The sequence below is a fragment of the Rattus norvegicus genome, chromosome 1 (genome assembly GCF_021556685.1).
Source record: "Rattus norvegicus strain SHRSP/BbbUtx chromosome 1, alternate assembly SHRSP_T2T, whole genome shotgun sequence".
Classification (NCBI taxonomy): Eukaryota; Metazoa; Chordata; class Mammalia; order Rodentia; family Muridae; genus Rattus; species Rattus norvegicus.
Genome location: NC_141534.1, coordinates 173752997 through 173764751, shown reverse-complemented (window position 1 = coordinate 173764751; position 11755 = coordinate 173752997).

Genomic DNA, 11755 nt, shown 5'->3' with positions numbered 1-11755 from the left:
AGTCCAGCACTACAAAGGATAATAAAGGGTAAAGCCCAACATAAGGAGGCAAGCTATACCCTAGAAGAAGCAAGAAACTAATCGTCTTGGCAACAAAACAAAGAGAATGAAAGCACACAAACATAACCTCACATCAAATATGAATATAACGGGAAGCAATAATCACTATTCCTTAATATCTCTCAATATCAATGGCCTCAACTCCCCAATAAAAAGACATAGATTAACAAACTGGATACGCAACGAGGACCCTGCATTCTGCTGCCTACAGGAAACACACCTCAGAGACAAAGACAGACACTATCTCAGAGTGAAAGGCTGGAAAACAACTTTCCAAGCAAATGGTCAAAAGAAGCAAGCTGGAGTAGCCATTCTAATATCAAATAAAATCAATTTCCAACTAAAAGTCATCAAAAAAGATAAGGAAGGACACTTCATATTCATCAAAGGAAAAATCAACCAAGATGAATTCTCAATCCTAAATATCTATGCCCCAAATACAAGGGCACCTACATATGTAAAAGAAACCTTACTAAAGCTCAAAACACACATTGCACCTCACACAATAATAGTGGGAGATTTCAACACCCCACTCTCATCAATGGACAGATCATGGAAACAGAAATTAAACAGTGATGTAGACAGACTAAGAGAAGTCATGAGCCAAATGGACTTAACGGATATTTATAGAACATTCTATCCTAAAGCAAAAGGATATACCTTCTTCTCAGCTCCTCATGGTACTTTCTCCAAAATTGACCATATAATTGGTCAAAAAACGGGCCTCAACAGGTACAGAAAGATAGAAATAATCCCATGCGTGCTATCGGACCACCACGGCCTAAAACTGGTCTTCAATAACAATAAGGGAAGAATGCCCACATATACGTGGAAATTGAACAATGCTCTACTCAATGATAACCTGGTCAAGGAAGAAATAAAGAAAGAAATTAAAAACTTTTTAGAATTTAATGAAAATGAAGATACAACATACTCAAACTTATGGGACACAATGAAAGCTGTGCTAAGAGGAAAACTCATAGCGCTGAGTGCCTGCAGAAAGAAACAGGAAAGAGCATATGTCAGCAGCTTGACAGCACACCTAAAAGCTCTAGAACAAAAAGAAGCAAATACACCCAGGAGGAGTAGAAGGCAGGAAATAATCAAACTCAGAGCTGAAATCAACCAAGTAGAAACAAAAAGGACCATAGAAAGAATCAACAGAACCAAAAGTTGGTTCTTTGAGAAAATCAACAAGATAGATAAACCCTTAGCCAGACTAACGAGAGGACACAGAGAGTGTGTCCAAATTAACAAAATCAGAAATGAAAAGGGAGACATAACTACAGATTCGGAGGAAATTCAAAAAATCCTCAGATCTTACTATAAAAACCTATATTCAACAAAACTTGAAAATCTTCAGGAAATGGACAATTTCCTAGACAGATACCAGGTATCGAAGTTAAATCAGGAACAGATAAACCAGTTAAACAACCCCATAACTCCTAAGGAAATAGAAGCAGTCATTAAAGGTCTCCCAACCAAAAAGAGCCCAGGTCCAGACGGGTTTAGTGCAGAATTCTATCAAACCTTCATAGAAGACCTCATACCAATATTATCCAAACTATTCCACAAAATTGAAACAGATGGAGCCCTACCGAATTCCTTCTATGAAGCCACAATTACTCTTATACCTAAACCACACAAAGACACAACAAAGAAAGAGAACTTCAGACCAATTTCCCTTATGAATATCGACGCAAAAATACTCAATAAAATTCTGGCAAACCGAATTCAAGAGCACATCAAAACAATCATCCACCATGATCAAGTAGGCTTCATCCCAGGCATGCAGGGATGGTTTAATATACGGAAAACCATCAACGTGATCCATTATATAAACAAACTGAAAGAACAGAACCACATGATCATTTCATTAGATGCTGAGAAAGCATTTGACAAAATTCAACACCCCTTCATGATAAAAGTCCTGGAAAGAATAGGAATTCAAGGCCCATACCTAAACATAGTAAAAGCCATATACAGCAAACCAGTTGCTAACATTAAACTAAATGGAGAGAATCTTGAAGCAATCCCACTAAAATCAGGGACTAGACAAGGCTGCCCACTCTCTCCCTACTTATTCAATATAGTTCTTGAAGTTCTAGCCAGAGCAATCAGACAACAAAAGGAGATCAAAGGGATACAGATCGGAAAAGAAGAGGTCAAAATATCACTATTTGCAGATGACATGATAGTATATTTAAGTGATCCCAAAAGTTCCACCAGAGAACTACTAAAGCTGATAAACAACTTCAGCAAAGTGGCTGGGTATAAAATTAACTCAAATAAATCAGTTGCCTTCCTCTATACAAAAGAGAAACAAGCCGAGAAAGAAATTAGGGAAACGACACCCTTCATAATAGACCCAAATAATATAAAGTACCTCGGTGTGACTTTAACCAAGCAAGTAAAAGATCTGTACAATAAGAACTTCAAGACACTGAGGAAAGAAATTGAAGAAGACCTCAGAAGATGGAAAGATCTCCCATGCTCATGGATTGGCAGGATTAATATGGTAAAAATGGCCATTTTACCAAAAGCAATCTACAGATTCAATGCAATCCCCATCAAAATACCAATCCAATTCTTCAAAGAGTTAGACAGAACAATTTGCAAATTCATCTGGAATAACAAAAAACCCAGGATAGCTAAAGCTATCCTCAACAATAAAAGGACTTCAGGGGGAATCACTATCCCTGAACTCAAGCAGTATTACAGAGCAATAGTGATAAAAACTGCATGGTATTGGTACAGAGACAGACAGATAGACCAATGGAATAGAATTGAAGACCCAGAAATGAACCCACACACCTATGGTCACTTGATTTTTGACAAAGGAGCCAAAACCATCCAATGGAAAAAAGATAGCATTTTCAGCAAATGGTGCTGGTTCAACTGGAGGGCAACATGTAGAAGAATGCAGATCGATCCATGCTTATCACCCTGTACAAAGCTTAAGTCCAAGTGGATCAAGGACCTCCACATCAAACCAGACACACTCAAACTAATAGAAGAAAAACTAGGGAAGCATCTGGAACACATGGGCACTGGAAAAAATTTCCTGAACAAAACACCAATGGCTTATGCTCTAAGATCAAGAATCGACAAATGGGATCTCATAAAACTGCAAAGCTTCTGTAAGGCAAAGGACACTGTGGTTAGGACAAAACGGCAACCAACAGATTGGGAAAAGATCTTTACCAATCCTACAACAGATAGAGGCCTTATTTCCAAAATATACAAAGAACTCAAGAAGTTAGACCGCAGGGAAACAAATAACCCTATTAAAAAATGGGGTTCAGAGCTAAACAAAGAATTCACAGCTGAGGAATGCCGAATGGCTGAGAAACACCTAAAGAAATGTTCAACATCTTTAGTCATAAGGGAAATGCAAATCAAAACAACCCTGAGATTTCACCTCACACCAGTGCGATTGGCTAAGATCAAAAACTCAGGTGACAGCAGATGCTGGCGAGGATGTGGAGAAAGAGGAACACTCCTCCATTGTTGGTGGGATTGCAGACTGGTACAACCATTCTGGAAATCAGTCTGGAGGTTCCTCAGAAAATTGGACATTGAACTGCCTGAGGATCCAGCTATACCTCTCTTGGGCATATACCCAAAAGATGCCTCAACATATAAAAGAGACACGTGCTCCACTATGTTCATCGCAGCCTTATTTATAATAGCCAGAAAATGGAAAGAACCCAGATGCCCTTCAACAGAGGAATGGATACAGAAAATGTGGTACATCTACACAATGGAATATTACTCAGCTATCAAAAACAACGAGTTTATGAAATTCGTAGGCAAATGGTTGGAACTGGAAAATATCATCCTGAGTGAGCTAACCCAATCACAGAAAGACATACATGGTATGCACTCATTGATAAGTGGCTATTAGCCCAAATGCTTGAATTACCCTAGATCCCTAGAACAAACGAAACTCAAGACGGATGATCAAAATGTGAATGCTTCACTCCTTCTTTAAATGAGGAAAAAGAATACCCTTGGCTGGGAAGGGAGAGGCAAAGATTAAAACAGAGACTGAAGGAACACCCATTCAGAGCCTGCCCCACAGGTGGCCCATACATATACAGCCACCCAATTGGACAAGATGGATGAAGCAAAGAAGTGCAGACCGACAGGAGCCGGATGTAGATCGCTCCTGAGAGACACAGCCAGAATACAGCAAATATAGAGGCGAATGCCAGCAGCAAACCACTGAACTGAGAATAGGTCCCCTATTGAAGGAATCAGAGAAAGAACTGGAAGAGCTTGAAGGGGCTCGAGACCCCAAAAGTACAACAATGCCAAGCAACCAGAGCTTCCAGGGACTAAGCCACTACCTAAAGACTATACATGGACTGACCCTGGACTCTGACCCCATAGGTAGCAATGAATATCCTAGTAAGAGCACCAGTGGAAGGGGAAGCCCTGGGTCCTGCTAAGACTGAACCCCCAGTGAACTAGTCTATGGGGGGAGGGCGGCAATGGGGGGAGGGTTGGGAGGGGAACACCCATAAGGAAGGGGAGGGGAGAGGGGGATGTTTGCCCGGAAACCGGGAAAGGGAATAACACTCGAAATGTATATAAGAAATACTCAAGTTAATAAAAAAAAAAAATGAAAAAAAAAAAAAAAGCAGTAAGGGAAAAAGGTCAAGTAACATATAAAGGGAGACCTATCAGAATCACACCAGACTTCTCGCCAGAAACTATGAAGGCCAGAAGATCCTGGACTGATGTTATACAGACCCTAAGAGAACACAAATGCCAGCCCAGATTACTGTATCCAGCAAAACTCTCAATTAACATTGATGGAGAAACCAAGATATTCCATGACAAAACCAAATTTACACAATATCTTTCTACAAATCCAGCACTACAAAGGATAATAAATGGTAAAGCCCAACATAAGGAGGCAAGCTATACCCTAGAAGAAGCAAGAAACTAATCGTCTTGGCAACAAAACAAAGAGAATGAAAGCACACAAACATAAACTCACATCAAATATGAATATAACGGGAAGCAATAATCACTATTCCTTAATATCTCTCAATATCAATGGCCTCAACTCCCCAATAAAAAGACATAGATTAACAAACTGGATACGCAACGAGGACCCTGCATTCTGCTGCCTACAGGAAACACACCTCAGAGACAAAGACAGACACTACCTCAGAGTGAAAGGCTGGAAAACAACTTTCCAAGCAAATGGTCAGAAGAAGCAAGCTGGAGTAGCCATTCTAATATCAAATAAAATCAATTTCCAACTAAAAGTCATCAAAAAAGATAAGGAAGGACACTTCATATTCATCAAAGGAAAAATCAACCAAGATGAACTCTCAATCCTAAATATCTATGCCCCAAATACAAGGGCACCTACATATGTAAAAGAAACCTTACTAAAGCTCAAAACACACATTGCACCTCACACAATAATAGTGGGAGATTTCAACACCCCACTCTCATCAATGGACAGATCATGGAAACAGAAATTAAACAGTGATGTAGACAGACTAAGAGAAGTCATGAGCCAAATGGACTTAACGGATATTTATAGAACATTCTGTCCTAAAGCAAAAGGATATACCTTCTTCTCAGCTCCTCATGGTACTTTCTCCAAAATTGACCATATAATTGGTCAAAAAACGGGCCTCAACAGGTACAGAAAGATAGAAATAATCCCATGCGTGCTATCGGACCACCACGGCCTAAAACTGGTCTTCAATAACAATAAGGGAAGAATGCCCACATATACGTGGAAATTGAACAATGCTCTACTCAATGATAACCTGGTCAAGGAAGAAATAAAGAAAGAAATTAAAAACTTTTTAGAATTTAATGAAAATGAAGATACAACATACTCAAACTTATGGGACACAATGAAAGCTGTGCTAAGAGGAAAACTCATAGCGCTGAGTGCCTGCAGAAAGAAACAGGAAAGAGCATATGTCAGCAGCTTGACAGCACACCTAAAAGCTCTAGAACAAAAAGAAGCAAATACACCCAGGAGGAGTAGAAGGCAGGAAATAATCAAACTCAGAGCTGAAATCAACCAAGTAGAAACAAAAAGGACCATAGAAAGAATCAACAGAACCAAAAGTTGGTTCTTTGAGAAAATCAACAAGATAGATAAACCCTTAGCCAGACTAACGAGAGGACACAGAGAGTGTGTCCAAATTAACAAAATCAGAAATGAAAAGGGAGACATAACTACAGATTCGGAGGAAATTCAAAAAATCCTCAGATCTTACTATAAAAACCTATATTCAACAAAACTTGAAAATCTTCAGGAAATGGACAATTTCCTAGACAGATACCAGGTATCGAAGTTAAATCAGGAACAGATAAACCAGTTAAACAACCCCATAACTCCTAAGGAAATAGAAGCAGTCATTAAAGGTCTCCCAACCAAAAAGAGCCCAGGTCCAGACGGGTTTAGTGCAGAATTCTATCAAACCTTCATAGAAGACCTCATACCAATATTATCCAAACTATTCCACAAAATTGAAACAGATGGAGCCCTACCGAATTCCTTCTATGAAGCCACAATTACTCTTATACCTAAACCACACAAAGACACAACAAAGAAAGAGAACTTCAGACCAATTTCCCTTATGAATATCGACGCAAAAATACTCAATAAAATTCTGGCAAACCGAATTCAAGAGCACATCAAAACAATCATCCACCATGATCAAGTAGGCTTCATCCCAGGCATGCAGGGATGGTTTAATATACGGAAAACCATCAACGTGATCCATTATATAAACAAACTGAAAGAACAGAACCACATGATCATTTCATTAGATGCTGAGAAAGCATTTGACAAAATTCAACACCCCTTCATGATAAAAGTCCTGGAAAGAATAGGAATTCAAGGCCCATACCTAAACATAGTAAAAGCCATATACAGCAAACCAGTTGCTAACATTAAACTAAATGGAGAGAATCTTGAAGCAATCCCACTAAAATCAGGGACTAGACAAGGCTGCCCACTCTCTCCCTACTTATTCAATATAGTTCTTGAAGTTCTAGCCAGAGCAATCAGACAACAAAAGGAGATCAAAGGGATACAGATCGGAAAAGAAGAGGTCAAAATATCACTATTTGCAGATGACATGATAGTATATTTAAGTGATCCCAAAAGTTCCACCAGAGAACTACTAAAGCTGATAAACAACTTCAGCAAAGTGGCTGGGTATAAAATTAACTCAAATAAATCAGTTGCCTTCCTCTATACAAAAGAGAAACAAGCCGAGAAAGAAATTAGGGAAACGACACCCTTCATAATAGACCCAAATAATATAAAGTACCTCGGTGTGACTTTAACCAAGCAAGTAAAAGATCTGTACAATAAGAACTTCAAGACACTGAGGAAAGAAATTGAAGAAGACCTCAGAAGATGGAAAGATCTCCCATGCTCATGGATTGGCAGGATTAATATGGTAAAAATGGCCATTTTACCAAAAGCAATCTACAGATTCAATGCAATCCCCATCAAAATACCAATCCAATTCTTCAAAGAGTTAGACAGAACAATTTGCAAATTCATCTGGAATAACAAAAAACCCAGGATAGCTAAAGCTATCCTCAACAATAAAAGGACTTCAGGGGGAATCACTATCCCTGAACTCAAGCAGTATTACAGAGCAATAGTGATAAAAACTGCATGGTATTGGTACAGAGACAGACAGATAGACCAATGGAATAGAATTGAAGACCCAGAAATGAACCCACACACCTATGGTCACTTGATTTTTGACAAAGGAGCCAAAACCATCCAATGGAAAAAAGATAGCATTTTCAGCAAATGGTGCTGGTTCAACTGGAGGGCAACATGTAGAAGAATGCAGATCGATCCATGCTTATCACCCTGTACAAAGCTTAAGTCCAAGTGGATCAAGGACCTCCACATCAAACCAGACACACTCAAACTAATAGAAGAAAAACTAGGGAAGCATCTGGAACACATGGGCACTGGAAAAAATTTCCTGAACAAAACACCAATGGCTTATGCTCTAAGATCAAGAATCGACAAATGGGATCTCATAAAACTGCAAAGCTTCTGTAAGGCAAAGGACACTGTGGTTAGGACAAAACGGCAACCAACAGATTGGGAAAAGATCTTTACCAATCCTACAACAGATAGAGGCCTTATTTCCAAAATATACAAAGAACTCAAGAAGTTAGACCGCAGGGAAACAAATAACCCTATTAAAAAATGGGGTTCAGTGCTAAACAAAGAATTCACAGCTGAGGAATGCCGAATGGCTGAGAAACACCTAAAGAAATGTTCAACATCTTTAGTCATAAGGGAAATGCAAATCAAAACAACCCTGAGATTTCACCTCACACCAGTGCGATTGGCTAAGATCAAAAACTCAGGTGACAGCAGATGCTGGCGAGGATGTGGAGAAAGAGGAACACTCCTCCATTGTTGGTGGGATTGCAGACTGGTAAAACCATTCTGGAAATCAGTCTGGAGGTTCCTCAGAAAATTGGACATTGAACTGCCTGATGATCCAGCTATACCTCTCTTGGGCATATACCCAAAAGATGCCTCAACATATAAAAGAGACACGTGCTCCACTATGTTCATCGCAGCCTTATTTATAATAGCCAGAAAATGGAAAGAACCCAGATGCCCTTCAACAGAGGAATGGATACAGAAAATGTGGTACATCTACACAATGGAATATTACTCAGCTATCAAAAACAACGAGTTTATGAAATTCGTAGGCAAATGGTTGGAACTGGAAAATATCATCCTGAGTGAGCTAACCCAATCACAGAAAGACATACATGGTATGCACTCATTGATAAGTGGCTATTAGCCCAAATGCTTGAATTACCCTAGATCCCTAGAACAAACGAAACTCAAGACAGATGATCAAAATGTGAATGCTTCACTCCTTCTTTAAATGAGGAAAAAGAATACCCTTGGCAGGGAAGGGAGAGGCAAAGATTAAAACAGAGACTGAAGGAACACCCATTCAGAGCCTGCCCCACATGTGGCCCATACATATACAGCCACCCAATTAGACAAGATGGATGAAGCAAAGAAGTGCAGACCGACAGGAGCCGGATGTAGATCGCTCCTGAGAGACACAGCCAGAATACAGCAATATAGAGGCGAATGCCAGCAGCAAACCACTGAACTGAGAATAGGTCCCCTATTGAAGGAATCAGAGAAAGAACTGGAAGAGCTTGAAGGGGCTCGAGACCCCAAAAGTACAACAATGCCAAGCAACCAGAGCTTCCAGGGACTAAGCCACTACCTAAAGACTATACATGGACTGACCCTGGACTCTGACCCCATAGGTAGCAATGAATATCCTAGTAAGAGCACCAGTGGAAGGGGAAGCCCTGGGTCCTGCTAAGACTGAACCCCCAGTGAACTAGTCTATGGGGGGAGGGCGGCAATGGGGGGAGGGTTGGGAGGGGAACACCCATAAGGAAGGGGAGGGGGGAGGGGGATGTTTGCCCGGAAACCGGGAAAGGGAATAACACTCGAAATGTATATAAGAAATACTCAAGTTAATAAAAAAAAAAAAAAAAGAAAAAAAAAAGATAGTGGAGAAGATAATGAAGGGGACATATATCATTAAAAACAACCAGTTCTGAAGTTCTCTCAGACAGAAATGGATCCTATGTGTATTTTTAGTTCTAATTTTGTTGATTACCAACAAAATCTTAGCATCATTGTTACAATCTAGGATATTGGTTTCTAAACAAAACATGGTGAGATCAAGTTGGAAAATGAGATTTACTGAACATGTTTAGGGAATCACCATTAGAATCAAAACATTGTAATTGTTCATACCTGCAATTTCACCATGTGGGATGTAAGTGATGACATGAGTTCCAGAACAGCCTGTCTGAGAGAGTAAGGTTGTCTCAAAAATAAAACACTCTTAGATTTTTATCCCATGCTAATGAATCCAGACTTTATTCTGTACGTGAATAAACCATGTGATCATTGGGTTAGTGGAATGAAATATTCATATATGTCTTACAGAAAGATCATTCTGACAAGTGTGAGGCCAGAGGATATAGTATGAATGAAGAAGAGGAATGAAAGTTCTGTGCCCAGAAACAAGGTGACTAGGTTGCAGGCTCAGCTTTCCCAGGAGTGTTCACTAAGCAGGAAAAAACTTAATGAAGAAAGCTCAATATTATCAATTAATAATGTCAATATCAAGCTATCTTTAAAATATTAAAGCTCTATGAAGGAACAGGAGATTTTTTTTATAACAGAATGACTATGGTTAAACTGATAAAAAATTTCCTGAAGCATGTAATATCCTGAGTTTTCTAATAAAGTATTTCAAAATAGTAAAGGGATCAATAATGTAGCAGTCACTTTCAAGTAGAAACTTTCTTGCTATCACTGAAAGACAAAGCCAGCTCTGTCATACAAGTTATGGATTAAAAAAGGTCACACAGTGATTATTCTATATTAAACTGATTTGTACTTTATTTTTCTTAAATTTCGAGTGCACTAAGCAAAATTCTGTTAAGTGGCCTGGTTAGAAAAATAAATGGTGGAAAATAAATAAAAATAAGAAAGAAAATTGCTTACCCTCAGACATTTTTATGGAAAGGTTACCATCCTGATTGTGGTATTGTATTCCAGCTTTCAAAGCCATTATCAGATTTCTCTACCCCACTGAAAGCAAAAGTAAACTTCAGGGAGTATCATAAAAGTATCTAAGTTGTATCTTTAAAGTAAAGGTATGTATTGACAAATGGAAAGAAGTTGCTTTGTAATGGAATCCTTTATGATGAGGGGGCAATTGGATGTTTGGAAATATCTTCATCATATCTGCTGGTTGTCATAATTGGTTATGTCTTCCACAAAACTATCATATTTATTCGTATAAAATCAGAATTTTATAGCAAATTAAAAAATCTGTCAGATCCAGCATGTCAATGAGCTTTGAATGCATTTCCAAAGATGTACTGTTTAATGAACCCATTACTTTGAATGCTAAATAAAAGTTACCAAAAGGGCAATGGTAATAATGAATACATGATAAATGGCAATATCTTATAATTAATGAGAGAGGTTTTGCTTACAAAGATTGGAAATTTCTTTAAAAATCTCTGGAAATTTGTTGGACAGAATCAGAATCAGTGAGAATATTTAAGTAATATAAATGGTAATAGACATTCCATTTGTCTTTCTTCATATCTATTTACCAATACTCCTCTTTATACTTAAATTATAGTAAATGAGACACACTGGCCTTGCTGAGCAGGCTGAAAAACTGCCATGAGATGCATCTGCACTGAGCTTACAGGAGCAGAGGAAGCTGACACAGGTGACAGAAAATCGTTAGTTGTCCTTAGCTGTGTCTCTCTTGTCCTTGGAGTCAGATGAAGAGAAAGAACCTTTATTTCCCCAGGTGTTAGTAGATTTTCTTTTATTCCCCGTGGGGCCTGCTCTTTCTTGAATCTATTGTCCCTAGAGGCCATGATGAAGTTCCAATATCAGCATGTTAAACCTCAAGAAAGAAGACCAAATGATAAGACAGGGAAGCATTATCGCCATGTATAGATATACTAAGAATATGAAGCTAAATGACTTAAGTTTAACCCCAGCTCTGAGATGCTTGCGAAACTTGTGATGCTTACCAGTTTTTTTAAACTCTGTGAGCTTCATTTTTTGCTTTTTAAAGTCTGA